The sequence below is a fragment of the Tachypleus tridentatus genome, chromosome 2, assembly GCF_004210375.1.
Source record: "Tachypleus tridentatus isolate NWPU-2018 chromosome 2, ASM421037v1, whole genome shotgun sequence".
NCBI classification, from domain to species: Eukaryota; Metazoa; Arthropoda; class Merostomata; order Xiphosura; family Limulidae; genus Tachypleus; species Tachypleus tridentatus.
Genome location: NC_134826.1, coordinates 139,749,937 through 139,765,926, shown reverse-complemented (window position 1 = coordinate 139,765,926; position 15,990 = coordinate 139,749,937). Strand labels below are relative to the sequence as shown.

General features: G+C 34.3%; 1 pseudogene; it reads left to right on the top strand.

Annotated features, from left to right (window-relative positions):
- The first annotated feature begins 241 nt into the window (after positions 1-241).
- The window catches only part of LOC143245617 (hillarin-like), an 85,382-nt pseudogene continuing 69,633 nt past the window's right edge, over positions 242-15,990 (top strand).

Genomic DNA, 15,990 nt, shown 5'->3' with positions numbered 1-15,990 from the left:
TTACCACCTTTTTAAAAAGCTATGGTTGAAAATATACTCAAAGTGCAGTGAAATGAAAAAAAAATCGAAACTGCATTCGTCTCATATACCATCTGTCATGAATCACTTCAAACTTAGGTGGATTTTCTTTTACAAACAACTTTCGCTGATGTATCAATAACTAAATAGATAGATGCTCCTGAGATATTTTATTGGAAGAGCCTGGTTTCGAGATTATACTAGCTCACGTTATAGTTGTTAGCAGACAACTACAGGATAACCTGGCGCCAAACGAACGCTTCTCTAGGACTCGTGAGTCACGCGTCAGTATCATCGAAACCGTTGTGATAGCAAGAAGACAGGAGAATCTACACCCAGATACAGCACCCTGCAAAGCTAGCACAAGTCCTCTGACTTTTCACCACGTGCTAGGCTTGCAAGCACTTTGAATGCAAACAGAATAATAAGATATAGATAAGTGCTTCAAAACGTTAACCCTATTTATATATAAATAAAACGACGAAAACATCAACAATGCAAAGTAAGACATCTTACCTTTATTTCACTAGAGAACTGGTTATTGAACGAACTTTCCTCAACCTAGTCGTGGTATGGGGCCTCGTGCAAGTTGCGTCAGCAAGCGGGAAAGCTGGTCTCGCAGAATTTCAAGGTGAGAAATATTTCTTGAAATTTTTCTTCCTTATGAAATAACAGGCATTTTCTCGGCTTTACTAATAAGGTGGCGGTTTTAATATACGTTTAATCGTTAGTGTTTATTGTTTTTATTTACATGTATATAAATATTCAAAGCGCCACCAGGTTTGAATTTCATCTGATTTTATTCTGCTTTTAATTGGTTAGTAGCGCTTTCGCAGATTTAAGACTACTCTTAACCCAATGGTTTTTCCTGTAATGCTAGATGTATAGAAGGCAATTATATATGTGTGTGTGTATACGAATAAATAAAAATTGTATCAATAAATTTTTAAGCTAAAACAAAACGCATTAAAATTAAACAAAATACGCAGCATTCAAAAAAAAAATCCTAGGGTACAAGCTACAATATGGGATTATAAAATGTACCCTGGGTGAGCTTAGGATAATATATACACGAATAACTATATATATATATATATGTATATATCCATGTGTACTCCATACATTACTTTAGATATTTTGAGATTTTAAATAAATATGCATAGAATGGTGTGTCAATAAAGTATATAATATTAGATGAAAATTGATGTCAAAATTCAAATCTAAATTGGTGGCCGGCATGGCCAGGTGGGTTAGGGCGTTCGACTCGTAGTCTGAGGATCGCAGGTTCGAATCCCCGTCGCACCAAACATGCTTGCCCCTTTCAACTGTGGGAGCGTTATAAAGTTACGGTCAATCCCGCTATTTGTTGATAAAAGAGTGGGTGGTGATGACTAGCTGCCTTCCCCCTTGTTTTATTCCGCTAAATTAGGGACGGCTAGTGCATATGGCCCTCGTGTAGCTTTGCGCGAAATTCACAAACAAACAAACCTAAATTGGTAAATAATTATGGTTGCATTTGCTTCATTAATCCACCAGTACTTCTAGTCAGGTAGTTAGTTATATTTTACGCATAATTCGCCTCGCTGAGGGACGTTACAGCTTTGCTCAGTACAGTTTGACTGTCGTCAGAAGTCGTTTTGTGGGAAGAACGGTGACATTATAAAACGTGTTTATCAATGGTAAAAATGGTTAAATCAAATATTTGAAATGTCTGAACAGAATTTGCACAAATTTGGAATCTTTATAATACAAACAACAGTTTCATAGTGTACCTTATTCTACTGAACAACATAGTCGATATTTTACCAGACTACTGTGACGAAAATCAGGTTTGAACCATGCAACATACGTATCATACACATTTCAAGGCCTCGTGGCTGATAAGATTGGTCTATTGAATGACGCACACAAATTCTAGGTAGGACTATTTTGGATAGCGTAAAAACAACAACCATGTCCCAATGTCTTATACACTTACATCTGTCATTTGGGCTGTGTAAAGTACACGATCGATTAAAATATTAGCAACATTAAGCGCGATTTTTTACAAAATATCACAAAGTCTAAACATTTAAGTTATTCTGGAAAAAATATTTTTTTTCCTATATTTTTGTTTCATTTATATATTTTCATACTACAGAAATGTATTATTTTGATTCGATTTGCTTAAGTTACGTATGGCTGAGTGATGTTAAACAATATCCATTTTTTCTATACAATTCATTCCTACATGATGGTTTATAGTGCGTCGTCAGGAAGTTATAGACATCTGTTATTTTTCTAAACAACAACAAAAACGCATATATATAAGTTCTTTTCTTATAATTTTTATTTATTTACTGTTTCGTTTAACAGGTCACATTAGGTTAGCTGATTTTATCGGGAATCTGTGATTTATTTTATAAATTATAAATATTTAGTAAAGATTTACAGTTTTTAAAAAATTGTAATTTGAAAATGTAGGTTAAATGTTCACTTAACGATAGAAAATTATATATATATATATATGTATTATAGTTTCTTAGAAATAAAAACAAGCCGAAACAAAAATTTAAAAAAAAAAACGTACAAGCTATAATGTGAGATATAAATGTACCCTAGGTTTCGGAGGTGATTGATAAAGTAGGGCCCGCATTACGGTGGAGATACACCGTTTATCAATTTTAATCCCTGTTCGCCAGTTTCACATAAAGAAATAAAATAAAAAGGAATAGAAATAGAAATTATGAGAGTGGGTGTTCAAGCCCACAACATCCTACACCTATATCACCCTTTACTCCCTGCAGACAGTTGTGGGAAGGTGACTGCTCTCCAAAGTAAAGAAGAAAAGAAAAAAGGTACTACTACTTGGGGTTAAGTAGGTTAACCTAGGAGGTGTGTTCAAAAAATACGCGGACTGTTTGAAATGCGCGGCTCCAGTTGGTTCCAGGGGAATCCGCTTGGTGTCGCTAGGTTCGCACAGATCAGCTGATTACGACGCCATTTCCCGATTGCAGATATCTTCATTTGTGTATTAGCTACGTGAAGCTAAGTGAAGTGCGATATTTTCGTTTGGCGGATTTCAGAATGATTGACCTGAAGGAGCAACGACTTGCTGTGAAATTTTGTGTTAAGCTTGGAAAATCTGCGACTGAAACTTTTGCTATGCTTAACTCGGCTTACGGTGATGTTGCTATGAAGCGTACGGCATGTTTCAAGTGGCATGAACGTTTTAAGGATGGTCGACACTCCATTGAAGATGATGAGCGTCCTGGACGTCATTCCACGTCAACTGACGACCCACGCGTCGACAAATTCAACACCCTGGTGCAGGCAAATCGACGTCTGACTGTCAGGAAGCTTGCTGAAGAGTGTGGGATATCAGTTGGATCTTGTTTCGAGATTTTGGCCGACAAATTGAAGATGCACCGCGTTGCTGCGACATTTCTGCCACGCAGAACTCGTGAGTTTTTGGCCAAACACTCGATCACTGTTCTTCCCAACCCCCCCTACTCACCTGATCTTGCTCCTTGCAATTTTTTCTTGTTTTCCAAACTCAAAAAACCCTTGAAAGGAAGAAGATTTGAGACGATTCCCGAGTTTAAGGCAAATGCGACGAAAGAGCTGGAGGGCATTACAAAGAAGCGTACCAGGACTGTTTCAACAAGTGGAAACAGCGTTGGGGAGGAGAGTACTTTGAAGGGGTCCCAGACCTGTAACTTCTAAATAAAGTATATTTTGTTTTATGACGTCAGTTTTTATGACTTATTTTTTGAACAGCCCTCGTACTTACCTTTTGAAGTTATTGTTGTAGCTCCCATTATGGTGGTATGGCACTAATTAGTAGTGTAGTAAATAAATTATACTAGTATAAAGGATCCCAACTAAACTAACTAGTTTTTATTCCAAACACCACCCTTTTAGTCTTCTGGAGCTATCAATTTTCACACTACAAACAAACCTTTATAGGTGGTAGTGTTTATCCGCATAAAGTAGTGCCAAGTTGTTAAATGACCTTATTTACAACTAAAAATAGTTATCAGAAACTTTTAGTAAAATTTCTCTAATTTTTATTTCTTTATATTTATTTAATACATTCTTATATTTTTTACAAAATATTTTAATAATTTTATTTAAAGTTTCTTTCCTAATTTCATTAAATGTTAATTTTTGTATCAGTACTTGAACATGAATTTTACAGTATCTAAATAATTGTGAAATTATACTGTTTATAACAGAAGGGTATTGTACATTACTATTAAAATTATATATATTTTATATCCCGTACCCTAGGGACACTTTCAGTTGTTGCAGCTTTTTTTTTAATTTTGTTACGGCTTGTTTTTGTTTATAACAAACTAACATCAGCCGTCGGTTTGAATTTGCTGTTTTTAATGCAGTTTTTCCTTTTGATTTTGCTTTACATTATTTTACTTAACTTTTCAGTATTAATACTCTCTACATACACACACACACATATATAATTTCAGGTAGATAAACGCCCATTGTACTAATGTAGGGGGCGTTCAAACTGCTCAACAAATAATGGCGTGTTGTAACTAACCCTAAATGATAACACGATACTTACAAACGAAGACGATCAAGGTAGATGAGCCTCTGTTAAATGTATTTATAATGTCATGTAACCCCATTGGTATTTGCTTTTAATTAGAAATTTTCTATCGCTATTACTCTACGAACAACAAATGACGTCGCTTTTGAAAGCAAGACGTAGTGCGAACAAACCGTCACTACTAAAAACGTATACCTTTACAGTATTCTATGTAAGTGTATTTTCACAGAAATGTGTGGTGAACGACCTGTTATTGGAATTATTTAGGTCTAACATTCATATTTCCATACACCGGTAACTGGCAACAAAGCCCGTTAGTAAATATAATGTTTATTACAGTTGGTGCTGAGAACAATTCTTTGTATGATGGAATCAGCTTGCAACAAACACCCGTTTGTAAATATAATGTTTTTCACAGTTGGTACTGAAAGCAATTTTTTGTAAAAACAGTTTGTTTGTCATACAATTTCTTCGTAAGAAAAGCTCCACTATCGCGAACCAAAAAAAAAAAAATTATGTTAGGCCTTCAAGCTCATGTACGTGTGTTAAAACACCACAATACTTAAACTGTTCTATTTTTTATCTTATTTTTAATTTCTTTGGTTAGTTTTATTTATTTGGAAATTAAATAGCAATCGTCTACTCGTAAGATTTACCGGAACATATAATTTCATGTGCTTGGAATTACTACAAAAAATGTCTAAACATTGATGTGAGTTTGTAAAAAAAAGAAAAGTTATTCCATATCCTTTCGAAACTAAACTCTATCCTTATTTATCGAATAAGAAATCTGAACAAACGTATTAAGATCTTGAATAAATTTCCATATCGCAAAACACTTGTCTAGAAATCATTTTCATATTTTTGTTACACTAAATAATTAGGTAATGTGTTATAAGTTGATACAATAAAAATCCCATTGCGATATTTGCAAGAGTAACATTTGTACCCATTGCTTTAACAGACGTTTGTTGGAAAAAATTTTCCTCACAAGTAAAGATAAAGGAAAACCTTTTTTAGGACTAGATCTAAACCTTTTTAAAATTAAACTTTACGAAAACAGGGATTTTGTAAATCATGGTTCTGAAGAAAAAAACTCAACATCTTTTAAGTTCATGACCATGTTTAATACTTGGACATAGAGTTACTAAATCCAAAAAAAAAAAAAATTACGTGCTTTTATGTCAGTTTTTACAGCAAATCCAAAATCATCTTTAATAATACTCGGAATATGAGATAAAAAATGTTTTAATACTATGGCTGAAAATTCACTTAAATATCATTTTGTTTATCGATTACTTTCTACAGCCATATTTCTTGATGTTACATATACACGACTGTTTATCTTAAGCAATATTGTCGTATTAAATTTGCTTGTTATTAAGGACAAAAAGTACACTGTGCTTTTCCCATCATGGGTTGTATAAGACAAGTTGGTAAAAGTGAAAATAAAGCAAGAGAATATTGTACTTGGTATTTTATTTATTTATTTATCTGGAATTAGGTTTTCTTCTTTCTGATTCTTTTTCCTGATTATATTTTTTTGCATTTATTTGCCTCCAAGTGACAGAGCCGTAAGTTCACAATCTTAAAATGCTTAAATAGAAAAACACAGGCAGCCCACTGTGGAATTCTGAGCTTAGCTACCACCAAACCTAGTTTCCGTAACTTTATCATACAATCTCTGTGGTTGTCAATGCCACGTGTCTTCCTTCCCTATTAAAATTTCTCTGTGCCAGTCTTTGATTTTCATGTCCACCTGGATTCATCTAGGTTTGTTATTATTATTTGTCATTTTCTTCACTGTTCTTTTTATTTTTAATTTTGAAGTGTAATAAAAACTGCTTTCTCATCTTCAGAATTATTTTTCAATTAATAACAGTTCTTTCAATTTTTTTACTCTATGGATCTTCCATATCTTTTTGAAATTGTTCTACAATCCATATTTCTTATTGTCTCCATTTCTTCTATTCCATCTGTCTTATATTTCACACATGCTATTCTAACATATATCAAATTCTCTATCTTTTTTCTTAATATCTCCACTGGTACAGTGGTAAGTCTACGGATTTGCAACGCTAAAATCACCTGTTCGATCACCCTCGGTGAACGTAGCAGATAACCATATGTGGCTTTACTATAAGAAAGCACAAACACACTTTCTTGAATAAATTTCACATTTTCGATACAATGTTTGGGAATTTCTTCTTTTGATTTTTAACCCTTTGTTTCTTGTGCTTTAATTTCAATTTTGAACCTTTCCACTTTTAGTCTTTCTTTTCCAGCTCATGTTTGTCAAGTTTTGTATGAGTAGAAGCTGGGATTCTTTTACACTAGGTGTCTGTGACTTGTTAGCAATAAATTCGAATGTTAAATGGCCAGCACGTAATCCACCTGCTTTAAAATAATATATTCGAAACAAGTCAAACGCGTGTACAAGAATTCCTTATACTATAGGATATCACAGTTGTATTTAAAATACTAAACAATTTTCCTTTGTTATCAAACTCGCCATTGGTACAGCGGTATGTCTGCGGATTCATAACGCTAGAAATTAAGCTTCGATACCTGTGGTGAGCAGAGCATAGATAACACATTGTGTAGCTTTGTGCTTAACTTCTGAGATAAGTTTTTGTCAAAATTTCACACAGACTACTTTTAATTACTTTAGAACCCGTCTGACTAGACGAATTATTTTATTACAAAATAATCAGTGATAAATTACTTTCATTAACATAGTCGTATTCAAAGTTTTAAATAATTGTCCACAAAAAGGCGGCTTCTGTTATTTTAGAACGTCACTTGGCAAAACAAATTATTTTCCTTATCTCTACTAAACTGTTAAACTCACTTTAAAATATCTCATGTTATAGCCAAACTAACAATCATGTAGTTTAGCTTCACCTTCATAACATTTTTGGCTTAACTTCACTTAGTTTTCGCTTAGTTTATCGCCTATATATATACACATTACCCAAATGAAGCATAGAGCTTTCTACAAACGACGAGACGTTATGATGTAGTAATACTCACTTAAGGCAACGAACAAAAATGCAGAGGGTTTGAGTAACTTGACGTCAGTTCACAACAGTTGAACTGCATACACAACGTACGACTCGTGCCGAGCTACGTAACGAAATTTATCATAATTATTGGCTTTCAAGTAATTAACTTTTAACACTCACGTTGTGAAAACTAGATAATCATTAAATATTAGATCACTAAGTAAACTAAATAATAACTCTTTCATCTAACAGTCTTGTGTATCCGAAAGTGTTACTTATTGAAAATACCTTTACCAGTCGTGTCTCAGAGTTTGAGAGATGTTAATGGAGACCTTGAATTTCATTGTTCCATAATTTACCTACGTTTTCTGCTTTTAAGCTTTTCCAAAATGTTCGTTAGAAAACATCTTATTGTTGCTTACACCGTGTAATATAATGCCAAAATATTTTTGAAATTCATTTTTTTTCTGGAGATTATAATTCCGTACCGATTGTCTATTTTTGTCCGTTTCAATAATATCTTTAATATTTGTTGTTGTTTTTCGTCCAGTACATTTGGTCATGATCCCGTCAGTTATTCTTCATTTTGCATTCGGCCCGGCATAGTCACGTGGGTTAATGCGTTCGACTCGTCATCTGAGGGACGAGGGTTCGAATCCCAGTCGCACAAAACATGCTCGCTCTTTCAGCCGTGGAGTCGTTATAACGTGACGGTCAATTTCATTATTCGTTGGTAAAAGAGTAGCCCAAAGAGTTGGCGGTGGGTAGTAATGACTAGCTGCCTTCCCTCTAGTCTTACACTGCTAAATTAGGAACAGCTAGTGCAGATAGTACTCGTGTAGCTTTGCGCGAAATTCAAAAAACAAACAAACCTTTTGTATTCTCTAAGAAAACTTCTGTTTCTGTTTATTCTTAAGCACAGAGCTACACAATGGGTTATCTGTGCCACGCCCACCACGGGTATTGAAACCTGCTGTTTAGTGTTATAAACTTTAAGACTTACCGTTGAGCCAATAAGGGTTGAGCAATTATCTTGTGTTATTTAATCCTCACATTAATTATCTTTCTTTACGTTTTGAAGGCGTTCTCACAACTAATTCTATGTATCAATCTGATATTAACAGTTGTCTAATAAACGGCGTGAAGACTGCAGTAACACAGATAACATACAAATAGAAAGCAGTAAAACGTGGCCATATATTGGCGTCCTTAACATGTTTCGCTTTTAAAAGAACCCGTATGCATAAAAGATGATATTTGAATCACGAAGTTCTACAGTATTCAAAATGTATTTAAACAACTTTAATATGAACATATTTCAATAAACTTCACGTCAAAACCTAGTTTATACTTGAAGTTTTGCTGGTAATTTAAAACCTAGTTTGTACTTGACGTTTTGCTGGTAATTTAGTTTTAATTTGTTAATTTCCAAAGAAAATAAACTCTCAACCTTCATCCTTTTGTTTCTCAAGACAATTCTTCGCTCCAAGTTGTGCATTTTAAATGTTCTTTCTACTGCTGCATAATATTTTGAGCTTTCCGCGAATTATAAACGTATAAAATAAATATCTCCGATACAAAATGTAAACCTGTAGCTTCTAAAATTTTGGTTTTACTGAAATATGTCCAATAAAGTAAACGTATATACTGCCACCTACATAGTGTATTGCGCTTTTCAAACGTACCACTATTTCTTTCTGGTATTTGCTATTTTCTAGCTAATAGAAAGAGGATATTTCAAGTTACTTCGTTGTTCGGTTTGAAAAAGTTTCTCAGTTTTATTTTTTGTCAGTGTTTGAACTCTGGTGGATTAGCTATCGGAATTACTTATTTCATTTATAGCTTAGTAGAAGAAAACAGCTAAATTGTAGTATATTTGGGAAATTCTATTTTTGTACATAGCAATATTTTGCATTATAAATTGCATACTTTTCCTCACAAAATTAATTTTACTCATTCTTACTCAAATGGGCAGGATCTATTTGCGGTTGTCCCCCGCTAGTACAGCGGTATGTCCACGGATTTACAACGCTAAAATCAGGGGTTCGATTTCCTTTAGTGGGCTCAGCAGATAGCCCGATGTGGCTTTGTTATACGAAAAACACACAAAAAAAACAACACCCGTTTGCAGTTAGTATTAGGTAGAAAACGTAAATGATAAGATATAAAGTTTTACTGATACGGTAATTTTGACGTTACTTTAGGGAGTTTATATAAGTTACACAAATGAAATATGAAGATTTTAAGATGAATAATGCATTTTTATTCTTTAACATGAAAATAAACTTCCACTCAGACTAAGTTACTTAAAACTTTGTAAACTCAGAGAATGATCGTTAATAAAAATAATTTATTAAAGGGTTAGATTTTTTTTATATCCACAGATTATAATGTCTTTCTAATAACTTGTCAAATTTCGCAAAAATACATTAAATAAAATTAGTTATAGTATATACGGGTTCATGTTTACGTTGTGGATACAACTTTTCAAGGTTGGTCAAAATGACCGAACCCGTTTTCAAAGAATGAAGTTGCCATTATTATCAACTATTTTACTTTTAAAAGATCGTTCACATATTAAGTGTTATTAAAATGCACTACATCTGAAGTGATTATGATTAATCTTGATTTAAGTCACAAGTAAATAGATTTTTAAACCAAACAAAGTACTTTTCGTGCACTGAATTTAGCCAGCTAGGATGTGGGTTGCAGGCGACTTAACTTCTGATAAAACTATTTTTGTAAGTCTCCCTAAAAGCTTCTAGCCAATATTAAGTTTCTGATGATGTATACCATCCCTCATTTAGTCCTGCTAATCTACTGTGAATGTAAGTACTCTTCAAGTTGACAGGATTGCCTATGTTTCCCACGTTAAAAGTTTTATTTGTTGATACCTTTCTGAATTTCCTGGTAATCCATGAAACATTTTGTGATGTAATCTCATTTTCCAATTGACAAACCATTAATTTTGTGGTGTTTTGCTTCCAGATTTCCACCTGTCATATTTAACAGAGTAGTGAGGTAGATTTCTTTCGGCTCTCCATTAGCAGAACGATATATTTGCAGACTTACAACGCTAGAAACTGATTTCGATACCCGTGGTTGCCAGAGCACGGATAGCCCATTGTGTAGCTTTGTGCTTAAATTTAAAACTAACAAAGTGATTTTTTTTAGAAACACTGGATGGAATTTTCTAAGTTTTGGATAATCTGTGTGATATATTAACATCTGAAAAGTTTCAAAATGTCTTTTGTTTTATCCCAAAATAAAAAATCAATAAGAAGAAACATAAGCCAGGAAATTCATCTTCTGAGTTAGTCGTATCTTTCACTTCCTTTCATCTTAACCTTAAAATATTACATTTGATTTGTATTCAGTAGTAAATTTTCTATTACGAGTAACAGCGACAGTTAATATTACTAAATAATAGGTTTTAGAATACTTAAGGATACAGACGTGCTTCAGGCTCATTCTCTTGAGATAAACAGTTACCATAAGATATTCAGCATTGTGATACTCCCTCTTAATGTGTAATATCAGCTATAGACCAGATTTACAAGCTTTGTAAGGGCTCTAAACTAGACCTTTACAAGTCTATTGGCTTTATAAGCTCCAGACTAGACGTTTACAAGTTTATTGGCTTTATAAGCTCCAGACTAGACGTTTACAAGTTTATTGGCTTTATAAGCTTTAGACTAGATATTTACCAGTTTATTGACTTTATAAGCTCCAAACGTTTTCACGTTTATTTGATTCGAAAGTCTATTTTTGTTTCTGAAACATTTGTAGAAAGATAATTTATCTAGTGATGCCACAAGTTCTCTTTGACAATATAATGGTCCAGTATGTTTTGTTTTTTAACCAGGGCCATATCACCAAGTCCTAAGAGGGGTAGGAACAAATTGGATTTTTGTGGCAGAAATATATATAACTTCCTGTTTCATTGCGCTAATGAAACTTGAGTGATTCCCGGCCGATATGTCTGTTTGAAGATGTTGCTTGCAATAGAAAATACAGATGGCGACAGTCTGTTTGTTTGTTTTAGAGCAAAGCCACGTTGGGCTATCTGTTGTCTTCACCGCGGGGAAACTGATGTTCGTTATATTAAACACTGTTATGTATGTGTAGTAGCATACTGGGTACGTATATGGGTGTAATAGATGTATTTTTCAGTTTTACGTATGTACTTGTTCGTGCGTATTTCAGCTTAGATGTGTGTGCTTTTATTCATTTTGCTGGTGAACGTGTTTTCGTGTATGCTCTATTTATGAGAAAAATGCTTCAGCTGTTTTGATCTACTGACCACAGGGAAGACAACCAGTTGAAAGCCCCTATCAACGATCATCCAGGCTAAGCGATTAACTGCTAATCTAGCAGATCACTCACCACTTAAAATGCCGGTGATTCTTTGTGGCACCGCACGGATTCGAACCCTGTTTACTAGCAGCGAAATGTTCGTGAAAACAGTATTATTTTGCAGTTTTAATATCAAAGTCACGCTGTGCTGTTCAGTATCCTAATATGGTGATCGAAACGAACAAGCAACACCTTATAATTCTCTTGTAAACTCTAACCCATGTATCTCGGTAGAAACGATATCGTATTTCATTGTAGTGTTTAGCTAGAAATACATTCTGTATTCCTCAACTTGACTCACATGTTAAGCTTTGCCGCTGTATACTTTGGCGTATTTATTAGCCGTAAAATAAAACGCCCTTGTGGACTGAAGGAAACAAAAATCTCCAATCTCTTCCGAAAATCGACTGGACACAAAGTGCTGAAAGACGAGAGAACGTGCAACGTTATATACCTTAGTAAACGAATACTGCACATTTCTCTGCACATTAACCATACCTTCCCTGTTTCCACTTCAACCATACCACCTGGCGCCGAGATAAGGTTGTTTCCATGACAACCGATCGTTAACGACGACTGAAATGTATATGGATGACGTTTGTATTTCATTCTAATATGTTTAAAAAGCAGAGACAAAAGTCCTTTAACAAATGCAGATAATTTCCGACATGAGACAAAAGCTGAATTGAATTGCTTCTTGGGTGATAGAGCAATGGAGAGACGCAGAAGAAATGTTAGGACTAAAACACTACTGAAACAACAGTTAAATATGTTAGGACTAAAACACTACTAAAACAACAGTTAAATATGTTAGGACTAAAACACTACTAAAACAACAGTTAAATATGTTAGGACTAAAACACTACCAAATAAAAGTTAAATTATTACTTCAATAATATGCTTCATAACGTGATCTAATTCAAGTATTTTAAATATATATATATATATATATGTGTGTGTGTGTGACTTCTAGTGGCACAGTGGCATGTCTGCGGACTTGTACTACTATAAACCAGATGTCGATTCCCAATTTGATGGGCAGAGCACAGATAGCCCTTTGTGTAGCTTTGTACTTAATAACAAACAATAATATATATGTTAATATAAATAAACTGAAAAGCAACAAACAATAATCACACAGTTTCAAACTTTCCAGGTAAATAATTAGAAGCGCTAGGGTTAATGACACTTTCTAAAAACGACGTTCTGTAGCACGTGCTGACCTTGCAATAGCTTCCTTCTCCATCACGAGCACTCTGTTTGATGCTTGTAGTTACGCACTACTGCTTGGTTTGATATGTTTTGAGTTTCGCGCAAAGCTATTTGAGAGCCGTCTTGACTAGCCGTCCCTACTTTAGTAGTGCTAGGCTGAACGAAAAGCAACCAGTTAACATCATCCACCGCCAATTTTTAGGGCTACTCTTTTACCAAAAGAAAGAGTGGGGTTGATCATAATATCATGACCAACCCATAGCTGAAAGGGCGAGCGTATTCGGTGAGAGGGATTCAAACCCACGACTCTCAGATTGTTAGTAGAGTGCATTATTTATCAGGTTATCACTAATGCTTGAAACTGGAATTTATGTTCTTATAAGTCTCTGGGATTACTTTTGAAATTAAAATCTTGATTTATTATTATTATTATCTGCATTGGTTTAGTTTGTTTTGAATTTCACTCAGAGCTACACGAGGGCTATCTGCGCTAGCCGTCCCTAATGTAAGACTGGAGAGAAGGCATCACCTTCCCACCACCAACTTTTGGGCTACTCTTTTACGAAAAAGTAGTGGCATTAACCGTTACATTATATCGCCTCCACGGCTGAAAGGGCGAACGAGTTTGGTGGACGGGGATTCGAACCTGTGACCCTCAGATTACAAGTTCAGTGCCTTAACCACCTGGCCATGCAGGGCCTTTTAGCACTATAAGATGGATATTAACTTTCGAGAAGATTTTTTGTTTGTTTTTAAATTTCGCGCAAAACTACACGAGGGCTATCTGCGCTAGTCGTCCGTAATTTAGTAGTGTAAAATTAGAGGAAAAGCAGCTGATGATCACCACCCACCGTCAACTATTGGAGTAATCTTTACCAATGAATAGTGGGATTCACCGACATATAATAATTTTCGCTCGGCGGGAAGGGCAAGAATTTTTGGTGTGACGGGGATTCGAACCCACGACCCTCAGATTACAAGTCGAGCACCTTAACTACCTGACCATATCGGGCCTTTCAGAGGATATTTAAATGGGCTACAACTACAAATGTTACCTGGAGCATTTTTATTTACTTGTTTGAAGTTAAGCAAAAAAGTAATATAATCAGGTATCTGTGCTCTGACCACCACGGATATCACCGGATGCTAGTTTTGTAAGTTCGCAGATATACCGCTGTGCAACTGGGAAACTAATTGGATTTACAATGGAGAGCTGACGTATGTGACCCAATTGGTTTGCTGCAATTTCATTCTTTTTATCAAAATAACCATAATTTCGAGGTGTTGTTGGGAGTTTTTGAATTTTCCACGATTGAGCCGTTCAGTTTGTTTTGTTTTCTTGTTTACCTAAGGATCATTCAGTACGTCCATTTTCGAAACATTGTATCTCTTTGTCTTAGATATTAAACATTTTAGGTGTATAAATATTTATTTTTGGAATTTTGTTTTATATACTTTTGTTTGTTTCGGTCATGAGAGCATTATAATTTGATGGTCAGTTCTACCACTTATTATTGAACTAGCTACCTTCTTAATGAAGTTAATATACATGCATATATATGTCATGTATAAATATTATATTGAATAAATAATAAAAACGCCTTTATCTGAAAGGACTAGACAGCCATCACATCGTATTCTCTGATGAATTGTTCCAATTTATGTTGGGCAAATTTTGTTCTACGTATTTTTTTTTCTTCACTTAAGAAAGGTTTCGAATGGGATTGTTCAAGTTTAGTAACTACCATATAAAGGTAACATAATCTAATGCTGTCTTTAAACATACGGTGGACTTAAAACTTTCTGTTTTTTTACAGAAACTGTAGTAAGTTTTCTTGAGTTCAATTACGATTGTTGTTATTGTTTTACAATAAAAGCAAAAAAACAAAAACAACAAGTAACAAAGTATCGTAAATTTTGTTCGTGTGTTTATATTTCAACCATATGAAATTTTAAAGTACTTGTTTTAGAGAACTGAACCAATAAAGAATCATTTCGTTCGAATCAGTACAGTATTCTAATTTAAAATCGTATTAGGAATCGATAGGCTTGGACTAATAAGAACTCTGAACTTTAGGGTTGTGAACAAAATATCTCTAAATATGATCAACTGAGATCAGGGTGTACCCAGATGAAATGTAAAACCTTATGATTAGTTACCAGCTGTAAGGTTGTATCAATCGAAAAACAATGGTTGTCATGTATCAATTGACGAAAAGTGAGATTGATCGAAATATTATAACGTCCACTAAAACGAAAAGGCGAATATGTTCTATGACGAAATGCTAGCTCACAAGTTATAGGTTTCATGGTAGTCTGCAAGATCACCTATATCTCATTAGTTGTGTTTAGTTAAATCCATTAATAACCGACTGTAGGGAAGTCCTAAGGATTGTATATGGCAACCAAATCCAAGATCTGATTTTGATTCTTGTCACTAGTTTTAGCTTAGGTAGTTCAACATTGTGGATCTTGTCACTAGTTTTAGCTTAGGTGGTTCAACATCGTGGATCTTGTCACTAGTTTTAGCTTAGGTGGTTCAACATTGTGGATGTTCTTAAGTGAGGCAACTACGTTATTACGTACTTTTGTTTTCTATTCTAGTCGAGTGTTTTATTATTTAGTTATTTTAAGAACTTATGAGTGAAAGCAAAGATCAGTATCCAATGATACGTCAACCACAATTTCACCAATCAGATTAAGAATAAGATTTGAAAAATTGACTGTTCAGTTCAGGCTAACTTCAGCTAGCTTTATAATCCATAATTACATGGAAATTACTACAATAGAGGTTGAACGTCTAGTGAAAACAGTGATCACTGTATCACTGAGAAGCAAGATCCTCAT